Source organism: Anser cygnoides, chromosome 1 (genome assembly GCF_040182565.1).
Source record: "Anser cygnoides isolate HZ-2024a breed goose chromosome 1, Taihu_goose_T2T_genome, whole genome shotgun sequence".
Taxonomy (NCBI): domain Eukaryota; kingdom Metazoa; phylum Chordata; class Aves; order Anseriformes; family Anatidae; genus Anser; species Anser cygnoides.
In genome coordinates this window covers 84,239,824-84,249,372 of record NC_089873.1, presented here as the reverse complement: position 1 = coordinate 84,249,372, position 9,549 = coordinate 84,239,824, and the positions used below count along the sequence as shown (strand labels likewise).

Below are 9,549 nucleotides of genomic sequence, written 5' to 3'. Positions count from 1 at the left end.
ACCAGGATCAATAGAGTTATGTGGACAGAATCCAGTAAAATGTCACTTTTATTCTTTCTTATGACTGTTAGAGAATGCTTGAAACAATTTTAACAAATATACTACTATAGGCAATTTCTGCTGCTGGGAAATGCACAATGTTTACATGCTGACTAAACAGCATTTTAGCTTTGGTTGTGAGTTTAAAAGTGTTTAAACTACAGCAATTTATGTTCCTGGGTGTTGTAACTTACAGGAGGTAAACTTACTTTCTCAGTGTTTTCACCTTCCATGGGGACAGAAACCAGCATATCTCTACTTAGTCTGGGAGTCCTATGGCCAAAGGGCTCACCAGATGTGAAATCTCATGGTTCTAAATTCATTGTACTCAGAGAAAGGACTGGGAAACAGCAGAGAAAAGGAATTTATTCTTTGTTATATGTGGTTCTTAGAAAGTTTACATGACACAGTTTCTTTAAGTATGGCAAGTGAAATCAAGAGAACGTGAAGCCGACAGTCATATGTCTATATGATTGTTAAAAAGCTTACATATATACATAACCTTTTAAATGCTCAGACTCACAGGCTGTGGTGGTAAAATCTGTGAGCAAGCAGTGAGGAAATGAGCAGCAAAATGAGGTACCTTTAACAAATTAGAAGTCCCTTTTCAGTCTATTGAAATTGACTGCAGTGGTTTTGATGATGTTTTCAGCCCACCAGCAATGGTAAAATGAGGCAGGATCCCCTTTCAAAATCTTTACAGGATTTTAAGTGATACTACCAATAGTAGCATCAGGGACATCTTTGTATTTAGGTAGAGCCCAAAATGTTTCTGGAACTGATTATGTTCAGAGATGCCCAGAAACATCTGCCCAGAGACAGTTGTTGTTGCATCTGTCTCTGACTGATGGAGGTGCTCTGCCAGGTCCTGTATTCCAGCTCCTGGTAACTGCCTCCTGTGTAACAAGACTATGTTCCTACTATGACTCCGTTTTTACCTCAGTTGTCCCTTTGCCTGGGAGGCCTGATTTAGGAGGCTGTCAGGCTTGGAAGTGCCCACCAATGCAGCTGCACTGGGGACCCAGCGCTGTGGAGGGGCACAGCCTTGTCCCCAGTCCTAACTACAGAGAGACAGCAGCCCGACAAGGCTGAGGATTGTGGTATTGGAGCAACCACAGACAAAACATCTCTGTTGTATAGTCACAGTCTTTAAGATGAAAAAAGCATAAGGGAAAGTTGGCACATTCAGGTAAAGGCCAGTGTCTTCGGATATGTTGTTTAGTTCATGCTTTGAAAGTGAGGAAGTGAGAGACAGAAACAAATGGGTAGTTGTTAAGCTGATCCGATCACCAGTGTTTTTCCAGAGACAAGGAGTAAAACACCAGAAACGCAGAAAAATGTAATTGTTTATTCCAATGCTTAACAGGCCTTTGCTGTTCAAAGAAAAGCAGAAAACAAACAATAGAGGAATGCCTGTCACAAACTACTGAACTGTCTAAAAGAACATAACATTTTGTAAGAATAAATCATTTAACTTCTCACATTTCCAGTAGTTAAATGATTACACTATCTACCTCATAGGTTTCTGCCTTGCTTGTTTGTTTTTAAGCAGTTTTTTTCTTATCTTTTTTTTTTTTTTTCCGTATCAGTAATTTTTTTGTGTGTGTGTCATTAGAGTACAATAGCTGTGGTATTTTTGGTCAAATTCTAAAATATATGTTATCAGGGTTAGCTTTCAAGATTTAAAAAGTGTCATGACATTTGGTAGCATGTTTGAAGATTGCAGCCTATAAATGATCATGAATAATTTAGTTCAATTTAGTTTAAATGATGCCTCACTGAATTGAAGGATGTAGCGCATCTAGATGGCAAACAATTGTAAGGTAGGTAAATGCATATAAATACAGAACATGTCTCTAAAGAAATGCCTGAGTGGCATTCTGACAGGTTAGCTCTAATATTTGTATAGCATCATATTTTTAAATCTGAAATTGATCAAACTTCAGTCTATTTTTTATATGCATATATATTAATTATGTCTAATTTTAAAAGGCAATGGTTAAAAAAGTCCAGGAAATTTGAGAAAAATGAGAAAAAGGTAAACCTCTTTTGGTCTAACCAGACAAAAGAAAATGAAGATTGCCCCTCTCTCTCTCTCTCTCTCTCTCGGTGAAAACACATCTGAAGTAATTACATATTTTAGGTACCATATTGCAGGCATGTAGAAGAATGTTATCATTAGGATGACAAATGCTTGCACTGTTATGAATGGAAAAATTAGACTTGGATTCCTTATGAAAGGGGAGATTAACAGGAGCTGTTATGGAGGTGTTTACTGTTCTGGGGAAAGTAGAGCAGATACAGATGCAACAAAACTGCTGGAGAATATATGAGTTTTGAATATGTCATTTCCTTACAAAGAAAATTTTTGGTGTGTGAAAATATTTTAAAGCTTTGGAACCCTGAATATGTCAAATGTAGTTTCACACACAGGTAGAGATTTGCATGCATGGGATCTCTGGTTTAGCATAGACTCCCAAGTCGTGTTGGACTGCATTAGAGATTGTGTTTCACTGACCTTTGACATTGTGCCAAAGCCCAGACCTTTGTATAAAGCTGACATGACTTCTGCTTCTTTCATAGTGAGAAGGATGTCTTAGTCCGCATGGTGCAGACATGACTTATCAAAATTCTTTGATCTCATTTGAGTCCACTGAACAGTAGGATGTTCTAAACAGTGCGGTCTATCACTCCTGGCTAGTACCTATGGTGGGTAATGAGTTGGCCACTGTTTAACCCAACAGGCACCAGATAATTAGCTGAATTCATAAAATAGTTCTTGGGAGTCTCAAGATCAGTCCTCCTCCTTGCTAAAAAATTGGAGATGATAATGCCAATATTGTGTAATACAGTAACTTTTTAGGTCTTACAAACTGTGCAGATTTCACCAGTCTGGTCAGATTTCCATCCAGGATCAAATGGTACACTTCACTGAGAAGCAAATAGCAGCTGTTGACAGCATCTTATATAAAGCCAACATCCTAGACTTGAGACAATCTGGAGGTCATGGATTTGCTTCAGATTGAGTAATACTTGTGGTTGGTTACGTGCTGTTAATAAACGGAATATGTCTCCATTCAAATTAGCTTGGACCTGTCCCTTGCTTCTGGCATTGCCCACAATGACATAAGGTCCTACCTGATGGAGATGACATGACAGAGAAGACTGATACTAAAACAGTCTGGTTTTAGATTGATTTTTTGAAATTTTTAGCAAAATTTCATAGAGTTATAGGAGCCAGTGAGATATTTTTGAGTTTTGACATCAACGATTCACAGATGTAATTTTGTTTGCTTATCCTTCCCAGCGCAAGAAAATGTTTTTTCCAGCCTAACCCAGGTACTGGCTCATGTCTGTGAGTAGGTGAACACCTAGTTGAAACCAAACCACAACAAGTCTGAGCTCCTGCTAGGTGGCAAAAGTGCACAAATAGGCCACAGTAAAAATCAAAAACTGGACATGCAGTAGAAGTATTGTTGCTGTTCTGGTGGCATATCCTATTTGACTTAGAACAAGAAATATTAAGTATGTCATTAGAATGATCGTGTTTTTGCAATTTCTAGAATGGCAGAGTAAAAGTGAATTGCTAAAATATTTTGTGTAAAGATCTAAACTTCTGGAAGCCATCCAAACCAGGCTTACCCTGGTTTTGTTCGTCACTAGTATTGTTCATGCCTTTCTTCTTGAACAACAGTTTTTACTGCTATCTAGGCTGGATGTATATAGCATCATGTTTCACAGAAAGACAAGTATAAAAAAGTGTTCATCTTTTTGTCAACTTACAAACTGCCAGCACTGCATTTTAGCTGGTGAAAGAAAGGTAAAAAAAAAAAAAAAAAAAAAGGTATTAAATGGGACTTTTTCTACTATGGAAATTTATTGAGGTTTACTTTGGAAAAGGGGTTATCATTTATAAATAAAAGCTACATATTCCTGAATATCAATCTGAATATCCTTAAAAGCAAAAGCACCTTAGTTCAAGTACCTAGAATTGACAGAATAGATAGCTCTAAATTCTATTTCTAATAGCTGAATGGAAATAAAGCAGTGATGCAAGCATTCTCCTATTCAGTCAAGGGGAAAACATCCTTTGTCTTAAAATGTAGTGAGATCAACTCGGTTGTCTTATACATATCTAGATTTCTTTGTACACCTGACTAATTCTACTTATATTTCATCTTGACAAGATGAATGATTGCAGAAAAAAATATTCCTTATTTGTGTAGATAATATAGGACCTGTTTATGTGAGCATTCTGAACAGGAAAGGTAATGGGACATCAACCTTATTTTTAAAAAATCCAGTGGTAATAAGAGGTATTATAAGAAATGTGAGGGAATAAACAAACAAACAAACAAGATAAATAATAAAATATTGTTCATATAAATCATATAAATATTAATCATAAATGGTACAGATATTGATCATAAAATGGGGACTTATTTTTTTGGTTTACTTATCTTTTCTGAGTCATGCAAAAAATGCAACAAAAGTTTTTACTAGTTTTAAGCTTGCTTCCAGCCTAGTAATCTTTAAAAATGGAAAGACATTCTCACCCTGTAGTCAAGACTAAAGTTTCACAATTCACATATACATTGCAGCTTAACTATAAGACATGCTGCAAGACAAACTCATACCATCAATTTCAAACCATCAATCAAAACCATCAATTGGTAACAGCAGGTACAGAACTTGGCCTTTAACATCCCTGGTCTTCCTTGTCCTCCATCTCCTGCCATCCATCTTCTTTCACTCTCTGGTCCCAAAGAGAAGTAAAGTAGTCCTCCTGCTCATGAGTAGAAAGCAGAATGAGGGAGAGAACAATCTTAGAAATTTGTCTTTATACACAGATTTTCACTGTAACTTCTGTTTAACAGCAATTGAGAAACCTCATCAAAGCTGAGCCTACTTTTTTTTTTTTGTGCTTCTGGATTACGGTCCTTTTTGTGCTTCAGCACTGGTATGGAATCACTGAATACTGCAAGTGAGGGGGAGCTGGTGAGGGACAGGAAATTTTAGACAACTCCAGAAACCAGGAAACAAATCAAAGAATCATCTCCTTAGCAGATGATTCCTCCAAGATGGGTCAGCATTTATTGCAAGATATGTCAAATCCTGCAAAATAGGCCAGGGGGAAGCCTCAACATCTGGGACCTAATCTTGCTGAACTTCTAGAGAAGCCTCCACCAGATTTACTTATTTATTTGCAGTTGCTATTAATTAACTGCTGTGTATGCAAATATATAATGTTACTATTATGCAATAAATTATTTATAACAACTAATGAACCCCTACTTTTGGTTGTAGATTGCAAGGCGTTCGCCGCGGGGCCGCTGCGTGAGGCAAGACCGGGGCTGCCCCGTACTGGCCCCACCGCAGGGCACGGCCAGGCCCCGGTGCCAAGATGGCGGCGCTTTGCCTCGGGGGCAGCCTGGGGAAGGGAGGGCAAAGACCGCGGTGCGAGGGGCAGCCCTGCACAGACAGAAAGGGGAAAGGAGAGGGTAGGAGATACCCCAGGCGCCGGAGCAGAGTTTGTCCTACAGCCCTGTAGAAGGACCACAGACAAGCAGGTATTTTTCTGCAGCCTGGGTAGAGGACTACGTGGAGCAGGTATCCATGCTGCAGCCCGTGGAGGACCCCACGCGGGAGCAGGTATGTCCTGAAGGAGCTGCAGCCTGTGGAGCTGGACGAGTGGAAGGGATCAGCAGGGAAGAACTGTAACGGCCCCAGACACCATCCCCCACCCCTCTGTGCTGCTCGGGGAGGGAAGGTAGAGAAGTGGGGAATGGAGACGAGAAGAGGAGAGGTGTTGCTTTTTTTGTCTTTGTTTCTCACTATCAAGTTCTACCTGGCATTAGATTAAAGTAGTTTTTCCCCAGGTCAAGCCTGTTTTGTGCAGGACAGTATTTGGTTAGTGATCTCCAGGTCTCCCTCTCCATCCACAGCCCTCTTCACGTTATTCCCCCTGTCCTGTTCTGCTCAGAAGGGGCAGTGAGAGTGGCTGGGTGGGCAGCTGGCCTGGGTCGGCCTGCTTCTGTATGGCTTGCCGTGGAAAGATTTGGGGGCAGGAAAGATAAAGGACTTACAGGAAACCCACAATACTAAGGAAAATGTTGAAGATATTAAATATACTCTAAAGAGAATGAATTCTGAATAATGTGTTTCCCGTCTCTTACTAAGGCAGAATACTTTTTAAAGATGTTTAGTATATTTTTCACTGAGCAGTTATCATTTGTTCTAGATCCCAAATAACAATAGAATTAAACAGAAGACATGTTTAATAAGAGTCATCGAGTTCAGGTGGAACTGATATATTGAGTTAAATACGTGGATTATATCGCTTACAAAGTGTAGCACATTTTTGAAATGCTTCATCTGCCTGAATTTTCCTCTATTTACGTTGAAAAATATAGTATAATACATAAGAACTTTCTATGCAGAGCTACCATATGAAAACAGTAAAAATAAAAATAAAATACAAAAACTGCACACAGAAAAAGAAATACTGTAATTCTGCTCACATGTAACCTTCCATCTGTGTTTAATACCAGTAAGGTATACCCAAGGGGAAAAGAAAGTGACATCTAATATGCGGTGAAAGACTACATTTACTTCAGTGAAGATTGTCTCAATATTTTGCAGTTTCCGAGTTACATTTCTTGGTAGAATGAATATCTCCGTAATGTGAAGGCGTTACAGAGATAAAACATAGACTCCAGTTCCACTGACTTACTGCAAACAGTATCTTGTTCTTTCTAATGTATATATGTATACATTTTGCTTGCAATCTGTAGAGTGACAAAATAGCTTAATCTTTGAAGATGTTTAATAACACATTTGTATAATTTAGTTGAAAAGCAGGTTAATAAGAAAGTTGTTCTAAGCCATTAACATTATCTGTAAAGATGAGGTTACACGTCTCTAAAATTTACTAGATGAAGACGTAAAAACAGGCACTGGCTGAAAACTAGGCAGTTAAGTTGAAACTAATAGTAAGACGATGTTGGCAGTTATAGCAGTTAACCACTGGAATAGGAGAGATATGGTAAAACCTCTTCAACACAGGGTGTTTAAATTGGCAGTGGGGTGTCTTTCTGAAAGATACAGTGTAGTTCAACCATGAACTGAATTTGACACAGGAATGGCTGAAATAAATGCTACTGCTTCCTTGCACATAATACCAGACACCATTCTCAAAATGACTGCTTCTGGTTTAAACATCTGTGAGTTTCTCTGTGTCTTGCATGCACGTGAAGAGATAGAATAAAAGTGTGTGGTAAGGGAAGGAAATTATCACCGCCATAGGTATCAGAAAAAATGTTAAATACATTAAATTGTTGCAAATCAGCAAACTCAAACATTAATCAGAGGTTTAAGGAAATATAAGAGAAAAATTGTCGGGCTACTGCCACAATTTAACAGGCAGTTTACGTTGTTTGCAAGGTCAAGTTGTTTTCATAAAATGTGCTTGAAGATCTCAGAAAGATGACCAAATAAATACAATTAGCTTCCAGTAGCAAAAGAGAGATCTGAAGTGTTATTATACAGGAAGTTAATTTACTTGCATACATTTCATGATTGTAATTTTTGTAGGTTTTTTTTTTTTTCCTATGTGGATAGAATAGTATAAAGTAGTATTATACCAGTTTTAGGTAACCCCATGAACACTGTGTTTTGATAGTCTGAAATTTATAGAGCATTGCATATGATACATGTTTTATTCTAATAAATTATTCTAATCATCCCTTGAAGAATCTGATAGTCCTTAGTAGGAAGTGAAATACCAGGCTAGATGTACTGTTCTTGTGTTTGCAATGCCAAAATCATGTGTTTCTATGGCAACAGAGTTAATCTATACTGTTTCAGTTGGATGAACCCTGATAAATTTTGCTACCTAAAGTAATCTCAAGTGTAGTCCTAGTGACATTAGATTGCATAAAATAAATTGTCTGAGTCTAGTCTTTGTCATCATTTAACCAAGATGCATTAAAGAATTTGAGTAAGGTAACACAGCAGCCCTATTTGGTCCTACGTTGTGAGATGCAAAAACTGCCATGTATAAATCGTATTTTCTTAGCTACTGAAGAATATACTCCACTATGTCAAGTGTACTTCACCATGGCAAGCCAATCTTTCAACCTTGTATGATCACCTGCAACAGATACGTTTTGAAATATAATCTCTATAAAAATTCAAATTCTAGTCAAATCACTTCATCACGTAGCCTTGATGAAGTTTAGCTAGGACGACACCCTCACAAGTTTTCTAGGCTTGGTTCTCACTTCCTTGGATTTGGGAGCCCTTTTGGAAAACAGAATCTTGTGCCTAGCTCACGTAGATCCCCAGGTCCATCAAAGGCTTCAACTCAACATTTTCTAGTGTGCCAGCAATGCAGGTGCATTATAGTTTCACCTGCTCTGCTCTTGGCCTTCTTCCTCCAAACATGGGTTCTTTTCTGGTTTTCTGAAAATCTTTATTGGGAACTTATATAGCTTTCAAGTTTATTTGTCAAATGACCCTGGATCAGTGTCATGAATTTATTATATTTTCTTCGTAGGTAGTTTGTGGCTTAATTTTTCCTGTAATTCTTTGGACGTGGAAGTGTAAAGCAGCAAACATCACCTCTTTTGTTCAGAGTTTGTGCCACTTGGTTGAAGAACCATGAAAATTAAGGGACATCACCTGTGTGACAGGCATCAGATTTGTTTTTCCTCTACAGAACTCTTGCTTGCTATAGTGGAAAAAAACAGCAGAAAATGTTGAAAAAAAACCACACCAAGCAATCAAAAAAAAAATCACCCTGTTTTCAAACTGAAGTTCATACTTTTAACACGACTACGGGTAAAGTCCTAACCAAACTTCATACACATTAATTGAGAGGCTTTGAAATGTGTTGGTCAGATACAAGCAACCAAAATACTCCACAGACCTCATTTTAAAACTGCAGTTCAATCAATATACTCCAGATGGCGCACAACGACGATAAAATTATGCGTGTGTGACTTTGAGGGATGGAATATGCAAACAAAAGTAGTTTGTTAACACAAAGCCTCTAGAAGCTGCCTTCAGGACTGACACAGTCATCTGTGTACTCAGGAAACAAACCAAACTTTTGACTTTTGGAAAGAAAATGTATCTGGAAAAATAAAAAATCTTGTGCAAATCGCAGTTATAATGCAGAAAACACTAATGTTTGAAGAATTAGCATCATTTGTATGCTAATAAATATTGAACGGCAGATGTTTTCCGAGTAGATAGATGATTAATTTGGTCTGCCCTAAGATATAAAGAAATACAAAACAAATGAGTTTATGAGGGTGAATAGGGTTTGAACATAGTAAGAAGGGATATACAAATAACTTCATATATTAAAGTCATAATGTGCTACATTTCTGTCCTTCAGAGTAAACATTTTCTCTGTGATTAGCCTTAATTAAGTTGAATACTGCAAAGGGCAACCACATTTGAACATTCATGAGCTTGAAATTCAAGAATAATTCCAGGAGATAT

At 37.9% G+C, this 9,549-nt stretch overlaps 1 long non-coding RNA gene across 1 annotated transcript in view; it reads left to right on the top strand.

Moving 5' to 3' along the window:
• The first annotated feature begins 5,551 nt into the window (after nt 1-5,551).
• The window catches only part of LOC106040267 (uncharacterized), a 173,642-nt gene continuing 169,644 nt past the window's right edge, over nt 5,552-9,549 (top strand). The window contains exon 1 of the long non-coding RNA XR_010833157.1: nt 5,552-5,691. This is a non-coding gene — a long non-coding RNA (uncharacterized lncRNA). The remainder of the gene's footprint in view (nt 5,692-9,549) is intronic.